General features: G+C 44.7%; 1 protein-coding gene across 1 annotated transcript in view; it reads left to right on the top strand.

Moving 5' to 3' along the window:
- Positions 1-779: 779 nt before the first annotated feature.
- Positions 780-15,519, top strand: part of LOC144605316 (leukocyte surface antigen CD53-like) — a 31,681-nt gene continuing 16,941 nt past the window's right edge. The window contains exon 1 of the mRNA XM_078420438.1: positions 780-934. The gene's annotated coding sequence lies outside the window, so the exon portion shown is untranslated. The remainder of the gene's footprint in view (positions 935-15,519) is intronic.

The raw sequence follows: 15,519 nt of genomic DNA, 5'->3' as shown, positions 1-15,519 counted from the left end.
CATGGTGTGATGTACACAGTGAATGGCGGGGTCCTGGGAGTGTTGTTGAACAGAGAGACCTTGAGGTGCCAATACAACCCTCCCTGGAAGAGGCACACAGGTGGACGGGGTGATGAAGGAGACCTCTGGCACACTTGCCTTCATCGGCCATGGCATTCAGTCCAATAATTGGGATTCTCATGTTGCAGTTGTAAAAAAAATCTGTTAGGCCACACTTGGAGTATTGCGTACAGTTCTAGTTGCTAAACTTAGCAAGAATGTGATTAAAGTACAGAGGATGCAGAAAAGATTCACAAGGATGTTGCTCGGGCTGACGGGCTTGAATTATCGGGAGATGTGTAGGTTGGGACTATTTTCCCTGGAGTGAAGGAGGCTGATTGAAAGAGGTGACATTAAAAAGGTATATAAAATCATAATGAATATAGATGTGGATGATAAGTCTATTTACCAGGGTTGGGTGGAGGACAACGGTTTAAGGAGAGAGGGGAGAGATTTAAAGGCAAGTTCTTCATAGAGGTGGTGGGTATTTGGAAAGTGCTGTCAGAGGAAGCGGTAGAGAGAGTACAATTACAATGTTTTAAAGACAGGAAAAATAGATAGGAACGGAGGGTGAACGGTCAAACGCAGGCAAACGGGGTGAGTATAGATGGACGTCTTGTCGGCATGGACTAGTTGGGCCGAAGGGCGTGTTTCCTTGTGAATGTGTGACCAAAGAGTGAAAACAACAGCCTACTTACGGAGCGCGCTTCGTAACTTCCTCTCCCAGGCAAGCTGCGAGACAGGGGAACCACATGCAACTTCAAAAGACGTTGTAACGAGCTACCATTCTTCCCCCAGCTCCCAGCGGCTAAACGTCGGCGCTCCGAGGCTTTGAGACACCAGGCGCCTTTACCTCTCTTGGGTTTAGTTGGATTGTTTCGAGGACAAAGACAAGGTAGGGTTGAGATAGCGGGAAACGTTAGCATCTTTCAATGGTGCAATTAGAGTCCGTCACTTGGCGGGTTCTTGGGAACAACATGTTCAATTGTTTTTGCTGAGGTCTCGAACGTTCAACAATGTCTAAGAATGTAACTGCAGATGCTGGTACAAATCGAAGGTATTTATTCACAAAATGCTGGAGTAACTCAGCAGGTCAGGCAGCATCTCAGGAGAGAAGGAATGGGCGACGTTTCGGGTCGAGACCCTTCTTCAGACTTCTTCAACAATGTCTAGCCACAGCTCTCTTGTCTTTGATAGACACAAAGTGTTGGAATAACTCAGGGAGATGGGGACAATGTGCTGGAGTAACAGCGTAGATAGATAGACACAAGGTGCTGGAGTAACTCAGCGGAGATAGACACAAGGTGCTGGAGTAACTCAGCGGAGATAGACACAAAGTGCTGGAGTAACTCAGTGGAGATAGACACAAAGTGCTGGAGTAACTCAGTGGAGATAGACACAAAGTGCTGGAGTAACTCAGCATCTCTGGAGAAAAAGCGATGGGTGACGTTTCTTCAGACTGAAGGGCCCCGACCCAAAACATCACCCATCCCTTTTCTCCACAGATGCCGCCTGGCCCGCCGAGTTACTCCAGCACTTTGTGTCTATCTTTGGTATAAACCAGCACCTGCAATTCTTTATTTCTATCCCGTGTCTTTGAGTTGTAAGGCTACGGGTTCAAATGTTCCAGTGCTGTTCCAGCGTTCCCCACCCTCTCCCCCCACTGCGATACCAAGGGAGAGTTGCGCTCCTATAGCACCACGGATTACTCATTCAACCCAATGAATCCCTTGCGTGGATGTGAAATATGTCGATGCGGTCTATTTTCTAAGGCAAGCAAGCAAATTATCTGCGGTGAATGAAAAAAATATATTTCTCCGAAGATTAGTTGACAATGATCTCCTTGGTGTCTCCAGAGCATTCACTAGCGCCATGCGGCCGCTGTGTTTGTACATTAACTGCGTGACTCTATAACCTAACAACACTTAACTCGGCGGGGCTTGGCAGCATCTCTGGAGAACATGGGCAGATTGCTTTTCGTTTGGTTTAGAGATACAGCGTGGAAACGGCCCAGCCGTGTCCCCGCCGACCAGCGATACACTAGTTCCACCCTGCACACTAGGGACAATTTACAGAAGCCAATTAACCTACAACCCCGCACGTCTTTGGAGTGTGGGAGGAAACCGGAGCACCCGGGGAAAACCCACGCGGTCTCAGGGAGAACGGACAAACTCCATTGCAGGCAGCACCCGAGGGCAGAATGGAACCTGGGTCTCCGACGCTGTAAGGCAGCAACTCTATCGCCATTGTGCCGCCCTGGTTCGGGACGTTTCTTCAGACTGGATGTAAAGTTCGGGTTTGTTCTGGTTTTGAAGTGTGACACGTGCTACAGAAATACTAGCTCTTCCTTTCCACGGTGCTGGAAGCGTGGGGGTTAACTGAAGAAGTGGAGTTATACAGCCAACGGCTGGTATCCAGACAGGCGGTGTCAAGCAGGGCCGTTTTTACAGCATTATGGGCCCCCGGGCAAAGCAGTGTACTGGGGCCCCGAGCGTTACTCTCCCCCACCCCCCTTTCCCTACCAGCCCCCCCCCCCCCCCCCCGTCGTGCCGGCGGAAAGCACTTACCGAAAAGCACTTAGCGATGGACTTAGGGTGCTACATTGTTGCGAAAAGCATTTAAAGATCGCTGTGAGAAGCACTTAGTGACCGGAAATGTTGCGAAAAAAGCACTTATTGAACCTACATTTTTAAAGTAGTATTTATTTATTGCAAGTCACTTAACATACACAGATCAGCATGGGGCCCCTATGCTCGTGGGCCCCCGGGCAAGTGCCCATCAGGCCCATGCGTTAAGACGGCCCTGGTGTCAAGGTGAGGCAGTTGGTGGCCTTGTAGAGGAGACCAGGTTCGATCCAGGACCGATCCCGACACCGGGAGTTAGTACGTTCTCCCCGTGACCGGCGGGGTTTCTCCAGGCGCTCCGGTTTCCCCCCACATTCCAAAGACGTGTGGGCTTGTTAGTGTTTTCCGGGTGATCCCTGGACCCGTGACCATACTGCATCTCTAAACTAAACTCAGCGTGGAGAGAACCAACCGTGTTTAATTATCAAATTAAGGCTAGAGAACCTTGGAATTCTTTCGTGACAGACCTATAACTACTATACTCATAGATAACACATAATAATCTATGAATTAATAACCCCAGTGCGTGTAAAAATCCCCAAATAGTGCAATCAGAGGCTTTCCACGGTTCATAGTTTAATTAGTGTTGTGTAATGTTGTGTTGTAACTTGGTGGAGACCCAATGGTCCGCTCCGCTTGACGTTGGGTCTTTGATAATAATAGTAAATCAGTCTCCTTTGATTGTCAAATCCTTTCAAGAGCCCCGTCACATTTCTTCCTGAATTAGAACAATACAGAGCCTTCAGTGTTACTGTTAATTCTCCCCTCGAACCTAAGGAAGACGACGTAATCTTTGGCATCCGCCCCACAACGTTAGAACCCGGTTCTGACTTGAACTCAACACAAAATGTTGGAGTAACTTAGCGGACCAGGCAGCATCTGAAGAAGGAATGGATAGACAACCTTTCGGGTCGGGACCCTTCATCAAACTGGTAGAAGGGTCACGAATCAGTCAGATGAAGGGACCCGACCCGTACCGTCGCCTGTCCATTCCCTCCGCAGATACTGCTTGACCAGCTGAGTTCCTCCAGCAGTTTGAGTTTTGCCCGTTCTGACCTATTGCTTCGTTATTACAACACTGGAGACCATTGTTGGACAGTCCTTCGATAAACATGCCTTGCTACCCTCGGAGTTTGGACCTGTGTAAGATTCAAACCCGGCCCAGAATATTTATTTGAACATTTTTGAAACAGGGCTAAATAGATTCTTGACGAGCAAGGGTGTTTAGTTTAGTTTCATGTCATGTGTACAGAGGTACAGTGAAAAGCTTTTGTTGGGTGAGAAAGGCTAGAGGTTAAAGTTTTAAGTGGCAGACAATGTGGGAAGTGGGAGAGAGGAATGAGTGGGTTATCGTATGATGAGCGTTTGACAGCACATGGCCTCTACTCGCTAGAGTTTAGAAGGTTGAGGGGGGAACTCATTAAAACTTACAGATTAATGAAAGGCATAGAGTGGATGTGGAAATAATTTTTCCACTGATGGGGTAGCCTAGGACCAGAGGTCATAGCCTCAGAATTAAAGGGCGCTCTTTTACATAGATACATAGATATTAGGTGCAGCAGGTAGCCATTCGGCCCTTCGAGCCAGTCAATGTGATCATGGCTGATCATCCACAATCAGTACCCTGTTTCTGCCTTCTCCCCATACCCCCTGATTCCGCTAGCCCTAAGAGCTCTATCTAACTCTATTTTAAATGCATCCAGTGAATCGGCCTCCGCTGCCTTCTGAGGTAGAGAATTCCACAAATTCACAACTCTCTGGGTAAAAAGTTTTTCCTCATCTCAGTTCTAAATGGCCTACCCCTTATTCTTAAACTGTGACCTCTAGTTCTGGACTCCCCCAACAACAGGAACATTTTTCAGGTAGAACGTACAAACTCTGTACAGACAGCACCCACAGTCAGATTGCCCCTCAGCCCCTGATACTCCAGAGAAACCAATCCCAATTTCTCCAACTTATGGCTAATATATTCCAATACAGGCAACATCCTGGTGAATCCCTTTTGCATCCTCTCCAAAGCCTCCACATTATTCCTATAATCTAGTGACCAGAACTGTACACAAATGTGACCTAACCAATGTTTATTATAGCTTCAACATGACTTGCCAACTTTTATACTCAATGCCCTGGCAGACGAAGGCACACCTTCTTTACAACCATATCTACTTGTGTTTCAGGGAGATATGGACTTGCTTGCACCCCCCTCTGGACAACAATACTCCAAAGAGCCTGCCATTTATTGTATACCTTTCTCTTGCATTTTACCATCCAAAATATGTCACCTCACATAATCTATGAAGCAGACAATGTGGTCTAGACAAAGAAGGAAGGAGTTTTTGATTGTGGCAAAGTGAAGATGCTTCAGGGCTCAGAGTTAAGTGTGAACAGAGTGCAGGGGGTGCAGTGAGTGTGGACAGTAGTGAGCAACAAGTCTCTTTCAATGTCAGCCTTTAATAACAATGTTTTTGAGTCGGGTTTGCCTGCAAATAAACGGAAGGTGTTGCTCCTCAGACCAATGAATTTTGAGCGTTAGACTGCCAATTACATCATTCCGATAAGTTTACGTTAGTTTAGTTTAGAGATACAACGTGGAGACAGGCCCTTCGGCCCGTTGAGTCTGCGCCGACCAGTGATCCATGCACACTAGCACTATCCTACACACACGAGGGGCAATTTACAACTTTACCAAGCCAATTCGCCTACAAACCTGTACATCTTTGGAGTGTGGGATGAAACCGGAGATCCTGGAGAAAACCCATGCAGGTCACAGGGAGAATGTAGAAACTCCGTACGGACAAATACCTGTAGTCGGGATCGAACCTGGGTCTCTGGCACAGTAAGGCAACAACTCTACCGCTAACCCACTGTGCCACAGGTTTGATGTAATGGGTTTGTAGAATCATCCCGTACAGAAACAGACCCCTCAACCCATGAAGTTCATGCTGACCATCAACCACCCATTTATACCAATCCTACACTAGTCCAATTTTATTCTGCTCACATTCCCATCGACCCCTACATTCTACTGCATGCCACATTCAATTTACAGCAGCCAACCAAACCACCAGCTCCCATGTCTTTGTGATCTGGGTAGAAACTGGACTCTAGGAAGAAATCCACACGATCATGCATGTGAACCTGCAAACTCCACGCAGACAGAACAGGAGGTCAGGATTGAACCAGGAATACTGCAGCTGTGCGGAAACAGTTCTATCAGCTGCACCACTGTGCCACCTACAATGTTCAATGACCATCGCTCATGAGTGTGAATATTTTTTGCCCCTAATTACAAATACCGTGTTAGTGACAGGCAATGGGACATTTCGAAATGTATGCAAAACATCACCATCTCATGTCAATGAGACATCGATAAATTGCAACAGTTGTTTTTGTAGTTGCGTGGATGGATTTTGTGTTCCAGGACACGTCATCTTCTAATTTTGTCAAATATAAGTCACATAAATAGATAATGAAAGAAATAGATATGAAAATAATAATCTGGAAATGTTCTCAAGATGTGGGAAGATCATTTTAACATGTAGAATAGTCAATGGGATAAGGGCAAGTAGTCACTCAGAGGACACCAATTACAGTTTTGTAACGTGCCATTTCAGTAAAAGACTCACCGTTCATGGAACAACAGTGGGTGGCAGTTTCCACGTTCTCTCTTTTTAATTCTTTCTTTAAGTGCTTAAACACTTCTTACCATTTGTCTTGCAAATATCAATATAAAAGCTAGAAATTCAACATGTTACCAAATATAGACTTTCCATGTTGATGGCATAAGTTGAGGGGCTGGTTTGTGCATTGCACTTCTGCATTAGAATCAAAGTCCTATCTTATCCCAATGCCCATTCTCTCCCTGTGATCCTGCATCAATTCCAGACTTATGTCAGTCCCACCTGTGGCCACATGACTGCTTAGAAGCTAACTGCCCCATGCTCTCCGCTGATGTGCTTTCTTGGAAATAGCATCGATGTGGTTGGAGCAGGATAAATTGTTAGTGATATTTACACATTGAAAATTGAAGCTGTCATCTCCACTTCAGCACCGTTCCCTCTACCTTTTAGCCAATTTCAAATTGATGGAGTTTCTGTCCAGTGAAAATGGATTTCCATAGTCACCATCCACACTGTGGTTGCAGTACTTGACAGGTAATCTCTTGGCATGATATTGGTTTGTCTAGCTTATATTTGATGCACTAGGAAGGCAAATTTGAAAGAGTAGTTCAGATTTTGCATGTATATTTCTGATACTAAGTACACTGAATGTGTACTTAGCTTTGGGCAAAAGCTTTGCCTGACAACATTTAAGACAGGAAGGGTGGCAGTGTGGTGCAGTGGTAGAGCTCCGGCCTCACAGCGCCAGAGACCCGGGATTGATCCTGATTATGGGTGCTGTCTGTACGTAGTCCGTACGTTCTCCCTGTGACTGTGTGGGTGTTCTCCGGATGCTCCGGATCTCTCCGACACTCCAAAGACCTGCAGGTTTGTAGGTCAATTGGCTTCGGTAAAATTATAAATTGCCCCTAGTGTGTAGGAGCATGTTAGTGTATGGGGTGATCGCTGGTCGGCATGGACTCTGGGCCAGAGGGACATTTTCGTGCTGTATCTCTAAAAAAGTCTAAAAGGAAGATGTAAGTCAGTTCATATGAAGACTTACAGCTTCCACTGCCCATGTCCCCACACCCCACTGCCACTACTACCTTGCCTGAAATTTGTAGAGCAAAGTGTAACATTACCCCAAAATAAAGAACTCAGGCCACCTAAAGGGATCATGTACCATTTACATAATAATTGGTGGAACAAGTCCTCTTTCCACAGATGCCCCCATGACCTGCACACCATTTCCAGCATTGTGTGGTTTTATTTCACACTTAGCTAAAGTCTGTAAAGTCTGCAGAGTGCAGTCTTGCTCTTTCTGCACCATTTTCTCTATATTTGAGATACTGTCACTTCATAAGCAGATAATGAATGACATCAGCCAACTACTGTATTCTTAAGATAGACACAAAATGGCAGAGTAACTCAGCGGGTCAGGCAGCATCTCTGGAGAACAAGGATGTGTGACATTTCAGGTCAGGTCCCTTCTTCAGACCTTGAAACATCACCCATCCTTTTTCCCCAGAGATGCGGCCTGACCCGTTGAGTTACTCCAACGCTTTGTGTCTGTCTTTGGTACAAACCATCATCTGCAGTTCCTTTCTACAAACTCTATTCTTAAGATAGACACAAAATGCTGGAGTAACCCAGCAGGTCAGGCAGCATCTCTGGAGAAAAAGGATGGGTGACATTTCGGGTCAGGACACTTTTTCAGACTGAAAGTAGGAGGTTGGGGGAGAGGGTGGGGTGGGGTGGGGGAGGGTGAAGAGCTGCAGGCAAGAAAGGACCAGGAACAATCAGAGCCAGGCACAAATGATTTCAGGCAAGACATTGCCTGGTAGGTCCAATGTTAGCTTGGGAAGGTGTGATCTCAAGAGAAAATGTGGAGAACTGTGGAGCTGGTAAACCAAGAAGGGAGGAAAAGGGGTGAGGGGAGGGGAGTATGAGATGATGTTACTTAAAATTAGAGAATTCAATGTTCTAAGAGAGAGAGAGAGTGAGAGAGAGAGCGTGAGTGAGTGTGTAATGGAGACAAAGGCTGGCTACTTATGATATGGCTCAAGGCTCTATAAGGGACTTATGTGCACATGTTAACCAGGCTCGAGTTGAAAGCCTTGTTCCCACAAGTAACATTACAAAACACCATTGCACATCGAAGTATCACTTTCACTGTGTGGAGACCCTGGTGTGCCCAGCTGAGTGGACCTCAGGAGTTGTGGTGGATTTCTGTAAGCTGCATTGCATGACATTACGAGAAAGCTGTCCATCTGCACTACCTGCTTCTGAACCGTCTGAAGAAGGGTTACGACCCGAAACATCAACTCTTCCTTTTCTCCAGAGATACTGCCCGACTCACTGAGTTACTCCAGCATTTTGTGTCTACCTACCTACTTTAAACGTTGAACTGATGGCGTGGTGCACAGAGAGAATACATCTTGGCATATAGTGGCTTTCAGATGAGTTGTGAAGCGAAGCTCTCAGTCTGCTCTCTCAGGTAAATAACCCTGATGCTAACTTGAAATCAGGAGCGTTTGCTCAGTGTCCAGGGTAATATTTGTTATTCAGTTCGCATCACAGGAACAGATGATCCATCACTGCTACATGTAGGAGCAAATGGAACGGCCGAGAGGAGTTGGTGTTCAAAGCAACGGCGATTTATTAAAACTGGTGCGCACCAGACCAGTCAAAGCTGATCTCCTGACCGTGACTTTGGTACAGCTTTCACATTCTCAGCTGACAAGATTACACAGAAAGTTGATTAACAGTAAAACTAGTTCTTGATTACAGAATGGGAGTTACAGAAAGAATTAGGTACCAAACTAGGTCTTGATTACAGAACAACATGATTATCTACAAGTCTAACTTAGTTGACAGTAGATCCAATTTTCTGTTACAATGATGGGTGCACTCTAAAACATAATCAATGAAGTTCCTGAAATTTGGGTGGTGTCACTGCTGCATTTCATCTCCTAGGCTTTGACTGCTGTTCCCTGTCACTACATTGGCTCAATTCACACTCCTATTTACTAGTTATGAGCCCTCACTATTCTTTCCCCTACAACACTACATAACCATGGGAACTTGCTGTGGACCTATTCAGAGCTTTGTTTTTCACACTACCACACTGACTTAATTTCTCAAAATATCTTATTGAGTGTAAAGTTTGTTTCACAGTGAAACAAACATTATAAATTCAACTATTAATTAGTAGTTTCTGCAGAGTTTAGATGCAGTGTGAAGTCTCCTCTACACATTATAGCAGAGATATGAGGTTCACCAGGTTGCTGCCTGGACTCGAGGGTATTCACTATAAACTTAGATTGTTTTCTCTGGAAATTGGGAGGTTAAAGGGAGACCTGATGGGCATATAAAATCACGAGAGGCACAGATAGGGTAGACAGTCAGAACCTTTCATGTCAAATACCAGAGAGCATAGCTTTAAAGTGGAAAGTGGAAAGTTTAAAGGAGATTTGTGGGGCAGGTATTTTACACAGAGTGGAGGCAGATATGATAGTGGCTCTTCAGGCATTTTTACACGCTGATGCAGGAAATGGAGAAATATGAATCACATGCAGGCAGATGAGAGTAGTTTAATTTGCTATCATGTTCGACACAGACATTGTGTTCCGATGGGCCTGTTTCTGGGCTGTACTGTTCTGAGTTCTAAGTTAAATTAAATCATGATTTCACAGAAGTTCCGCTGCTCTTGTTCTCCAAACCCTCTTCTCTTTTCTCACATCATTACTTCCTCTTTTAGACATTTACAACCTTTGGTTAATTGAAATCTGGCCAAAATGGAGCAAACAACATGAATCCAGCAAAGTCCAATCTATATTGTTCATTTGCCTCAAATATTATCCTAGAAATGGAAGGGGTGACTGTAGTCATCCTACTAATTCCATTGTTCTCCTCCTTGTATCCCTTCATTATCACCTCTTCCCCAGCCAACAATGGGCCATTATGGGCTCTCCCCTTCCTTGGTCATCTTTGCCGGCCCTGCTTTGTTCTGACCTTTTACTTGCCTCCAGTTCCCTCACCTCTTCCTTCAGTCTGAAGAAGGGTCCTGACCCGAAACATCACCCATCCTTTTTCTCCAGAGATGCCGCCTGACCCACTGAGTTACTTCAGCACTTCGTGTCTATCTTTGATATATACCTGCATCTGCAGTTCCTTTCAACACAAGGGATATACACCACCAGGTTCAAGAATAGCTACTTTCCTGCAACATCAGGATCCTGAATCGATCTGCATAGTCCCAATCCTACCTCAGCAATGGAACACTACGGATCACCTCTTGTGTAGTTTAGAGATGTAGAGATAATGCATGGAAACAGGCCCTTCGGTCCACTGAGTTCATGCCAACCATTCACAGAATCCATTCACACTAATTCTGTGTTATCCCACTTTCTCATCCACTCCCTGTACTCTAAGGGCAATTTATAGTCCTATTAATCTATAAACCCACATGTGTTTGGGATGTGGGAGGAGCATTGGAGGAAAACCACATGGTCACAGGGAGAACGTGCAAACTCCACACAGATAACAAGGTCAGCATAGTACCGGGACTCAGGTACTGTGAGACAGTGGCTCTACTAGCTGTGCCACTGTGCCACCCTACCACATGCCTCTTTTGCACAAACATGGACTTGTTTTCTAATTGTCTTTTGCACTAATATCTTGTTTTTTCGCAGTCTCTTTCTTTTCACTGCTTTGTAAAATTTATGTGAAGCATATTTGTGACATGTTTTTGTGTATTGCCCAAGTCTGTAATTTTGCTGCAAGAAAGATTTTCATTGTAGCTATACCCCACAGTACTTGTGCAGTTGATAATACACTCGTTGACTTGACCTTACAAGATACAAACATAAGAATGTGTGAATTAGGAATTAGGAATGGCCACACTCTCCCTCCAGCTGCTTTTACTATTCAATGAGAGCTTGGCTGATCTGACTAAAAACTCAACTGCTATTCTGCTGCCTAACCCTAGTTACCGTTCACCTTTTGCTTATCAAGTTTAGTTTAGTTTCCCTTGCCTTAAAAATACTCAGAAGTATCTATTTCACCACATGTTAAGATAATATCTCTTCTAACTTTGTGGTGGCACAATGACACAGTGGAAAAGTTGCTGCCTTACAGAGCAGCTGCATTCCAGAGAGTTGTAACATTCCAAAGACGCACAGGTTTGCAGGTTAATTGGTTTCTGCGCCCCCGTGTGTGGGATAGAACTAGTGTATGGGTGAGCACTGGTCAGCACGGACTCAGTGGGCCAAAGGGTCTGTTTTTCATGCTGTCTCTGTAAACTAAACTAAACTGAAGTAATCTAAATAGTTTCCTCGGGCCCTGAGCACCAAAAAAAGCCCTTTTGACCCACTGAGTCCACTCTAGACAATAAGAAGCCATTTATTCTATCCCATTTTTCATTCTTCCCACTTTTCCATCAACTCCCCCTAGATTTTACCATGATGACATTTCACAGCGTCAATTACTTGGGCTTTACCAATACACGTGTCTTTGGTAAGTAGTAATAAACAGGGGCAAGGGGAACACAAAACTCCACACAGCCAAAACCCGAGATCAGGATTGTACCTGCGTCTCTGCCAACTAAACCAAACTACACAAAACTAAACTACACAAAACTAAACTAAACTAAACTACACAAAACCAAACTAAACTAAACTAAACTACTCTGCCTTGGATGGGCAATCCCTTGTTCCTAAACAGTGACCATTGGTTCTAGATTTTCCCACACCCTCTGCATATGCATTCTCTCGAGATCCTCAAGATTTCACCTTTTAATCAACTCCTTCTCACTCTTCCAAGCTCCAATGGATACAAGTCTAATTTGCCCAACCTTTCGTCCTAGGACAACCTGCCAATTCAAAGTATTAATCTGTTACTGCTTTCTCGAAACTGCTTCTAATGTATCTTAACGAAGGAAGCCAACACTTACACAATAGTCAGGTCCAGTTAGGTTAAGTTTATTGTCATATACACTAGTACGGTGAGTACAGTGAAAATTTCATGTGCAGCAGCATCACAGTCACAAAGACAACACACAAAAACACACATGAATTACGCTTAAATTCTTCAAAACAATGGAAAGAAAAAGACTACAAAAACAAAATATTAGTGCAGAATACAATGAGAGAACAAGTCCATGGTCATGCAAGCAGTGGTCCTTAGTGTTCCAGAACCTGATGGTTGTAGGAAAGTAACTAGGATGTAAAAACTAGGATGGGAATTCGAAGATTAATAAACTACTAGACCAAGTGGACCCGTTGTGCCCAAACCTCTCCTGCATTGGTGCAGCACTCTCTCCTCTCCCCCCCACCCCGCCCCTCTCCCCACCCCCCCTCCCCCTCCTCCCCCTCCCCCCATCCCCTACCCCCCTTCCCCTCCCCCCACACCATCCCCCTCAACCCCCCATATCCTCCCTCCCTCCCTCCCCCCTCCTTCCCTCGGAGATAGATTTAAACTTTAAAATGTGAATAACAAAAAATATAACACCAATTTCAATGAAACATCTTCCATTAGCACCAAAGGGACGACGGAGAGTAAGGTGGGCCTAAAATTGTCGCGCTATTGTGTACCGTTTTGGAGGTAGTTCAGGAACAAACAAACAAACAAACAAGGGTTTTAATATATAGGTAACTCCAACAGAGTCATGAACTTCTACACAAAAAAATGTTTCTCTCTGGAGGGAGTTTACTTTAATGTGGCACCATGGTGCAGCTGGTAGAGCAGCTGCCTCATGGCTCCAACAATCAGGGTTCAATCCTCACCTCTGGTCCTATGTGGAATTTGCACTTTCTCTCTTTCTTCCCTTCCACATCCCAAAGACTTTAATTTGTTAATTGGCTGGTAATTTGGCTACTGTGAATTTACCCTAGTGCGTGAGTGTGAGGCAGTATCCGGGAGGAACTGTTGGGAATGTGGGAGAGTAAATTAGGATTAGTGTGAATGGGTTGTCAATGATGTGCACAGACACAGTGAACTAAACCTTCAGATTCAGGGACAGTTTCTTCCCAACTGTGATTAGGCAACTGAACCATCCTATCAACAACTAGCTACCAACTACTTCATTGGAGACTCTCAGACTTTAATTGGACTTTATTGGACTTTATCTTGCACTAAACGTTATTCCCTTTATGCTGTATCTGTACAGTGTGATCGACTCGATAGTAATCATGTATAGTCTTTCCGATGACTGTATAGCAGGCAACAAAAAGCTTTTCAGTGTACAATGTACACTGTACACGTGACAATAAACTGAGCTAAACTAAACTAAACTGTCTATTCCTCTGCTCTATGACTCGTTGAGTCAGCATGGTGGCGCAGCGGTAGAGTTGCTGCCTTATAGTGCGAGGGACCCAGGTTTGATCCTGACTATGGGTGCTTGTCTGTATAGAGTTTGCACATTCTCCCTGTGACCTGCGTGGGTTTTCTCTAGGATCTCTGGTCTTCTCCCACACTCCAAAGATGTTGGGGTTTGTAGGCTAATTGGTTTGGTATAATTGTAAATTTTCCCTAGTGTGTGTCGGACAGTGTAAGTGTGCGGGATCGCTGGTTGGTGCGGACTCGGTGGGCCGAAGGGCCTGTTCCCGCGCTGTATCTCTAAAGTACACAAAACTAAAATGACTAGTCTAACGGCCAACAGATATGGAGCAAGGGGTGTGTGTGGTCACAAGGCAGTGAATGAACACGTCATATTTGTGACATGTTTTTGTGTATTGCCCAAGTCTGTAATTTTGCTGCAAGAAAGATTTTCATTGTAGCTATACCCCACAGTACTTGTGCAGTTGATAATACACTCGTTGACTTGACCTTACTTGACTATACCTTTCTGTGTTCTCAACCCTTCCAATTTTTGTAATCTCCAAGATACAAACATAAGAATGTGTGAATTAGGAATTAGGAATGGCCACACTCTCCCTCCAGCTGCTTTTACTATTCAATGAGAGCTTGGCTGATCTGACTAAAAACTCAACTGCTATTCTGCTGCCTAACCCTAGTTACCGTTCACCTTTTGCTTATCAAGTTTAGTTTAGTTTCCCTTGCCTTAAAAATACTCAGAAGTATCTATTTCACCACATGTTAAGATAATATCTCTTCTAACTTTGTGGTGGCACAATGACACAGTGGAAAAGTTGCTGCCTTACAGAGCAGCTGCATTCCAGAGAGTTGTAACATTCCAAAGACGCACAGGTTTGCAGGTTAATTGGTTTCTGCGAGTAAGCAGGTCGGCCATTTTTGAAGCTCTTGCAGGGGCCTCTTGCTTTTGTGAATGTTGAGGTGAGTGAAGTCCTCCAACAGGAAGTGTAAGCAGGATGTGGGCTCACATTGAAAATGGAGCAGTTAGCTTGCATCAGAGCAAGGTTCCGCTAATGGCTGGAAGTGATAATGAGGCAGCAACATTGGGTAAAAAGGGTGCACTACCACTTGCTTGATCTACGATTACTGACATTTTCCTTTCACCTTTCTTGGGAAATTTGCTTTTCTGCATAACAGTGTATTTCTAGAGCAATTCCCAACATTGCAAGGTGCACTTGACAGCAAATGATTTGCATTTTTTGGATAGTCGAAATAATTGGAAACGCAGTAGCTCACAATGCCAGAGACCTGAGTTCGATCCTGACCTTGTCCGTGCAGAGTTTGCTTGTTCTCCCTGTGACCACATGGGTTTCCTACAAGTGCTTCGGTTTCCTTCCACATCCCAAAGACATGCGGGTTTGTAGGTTAGATGGCTTCTGTAAATTGCTCCTAGTGTGTAGGGAGTGGTGGTAGAGTGGGATAACATAGAACTAATGTGAATGGGCGATCGATGGCTGTTGTGGACTAATTGGTCCGAGGACCTGTTTTCTTGCTGTATCTCTAAACAAATCTAAACTAAACTAAACTAAACTAAACTATATAAAATAAACTCCCCTGACATCAGTCTGAAGAAGGGTCTCGACCCGAAACGTCACCCATTCCTTCTCTCCAGAGATGTTGCCTGACCCGCTGAGTTACTCCAGCATTTTGTGTCTACCTTCGATTTAGACCAGCATCTGCAGTTCTTTCCTACACATAAACTAAACTATAAGTGGATGTTATCTACAAATGCTGCTGAGTGTTTCCAGTGTTTTCTGCTTTTATTTCACGCCATTACCTGATCAGGTTACCCCATCACTTCCTTGTGTTCGTGCAATGTCCATCCTTTTGTGTCTTGTGTAGGTAGCTCCTGTTACATTTTCTTCAATGACATCCAGTGTTAA

This window comes from Rhinoraja longicauda, chromosome 24, assembly GCF_053455715.1.
Source record: "Rhinoraja longicauda isolate Sanriku21f chromosome 24, sRhiLon1.1, whole genome shotgun sequence".
Lineage (NCBI taxonomy): Eukaryota > Metazoa > Chordata > Chondrichthyes > Rajiformes > Arhynchobatidae > Rhinoraja > Rhinoraja longicauda.
This window is presented reverse-complemented; position numbering and strand designations above follow the sequence as displayed.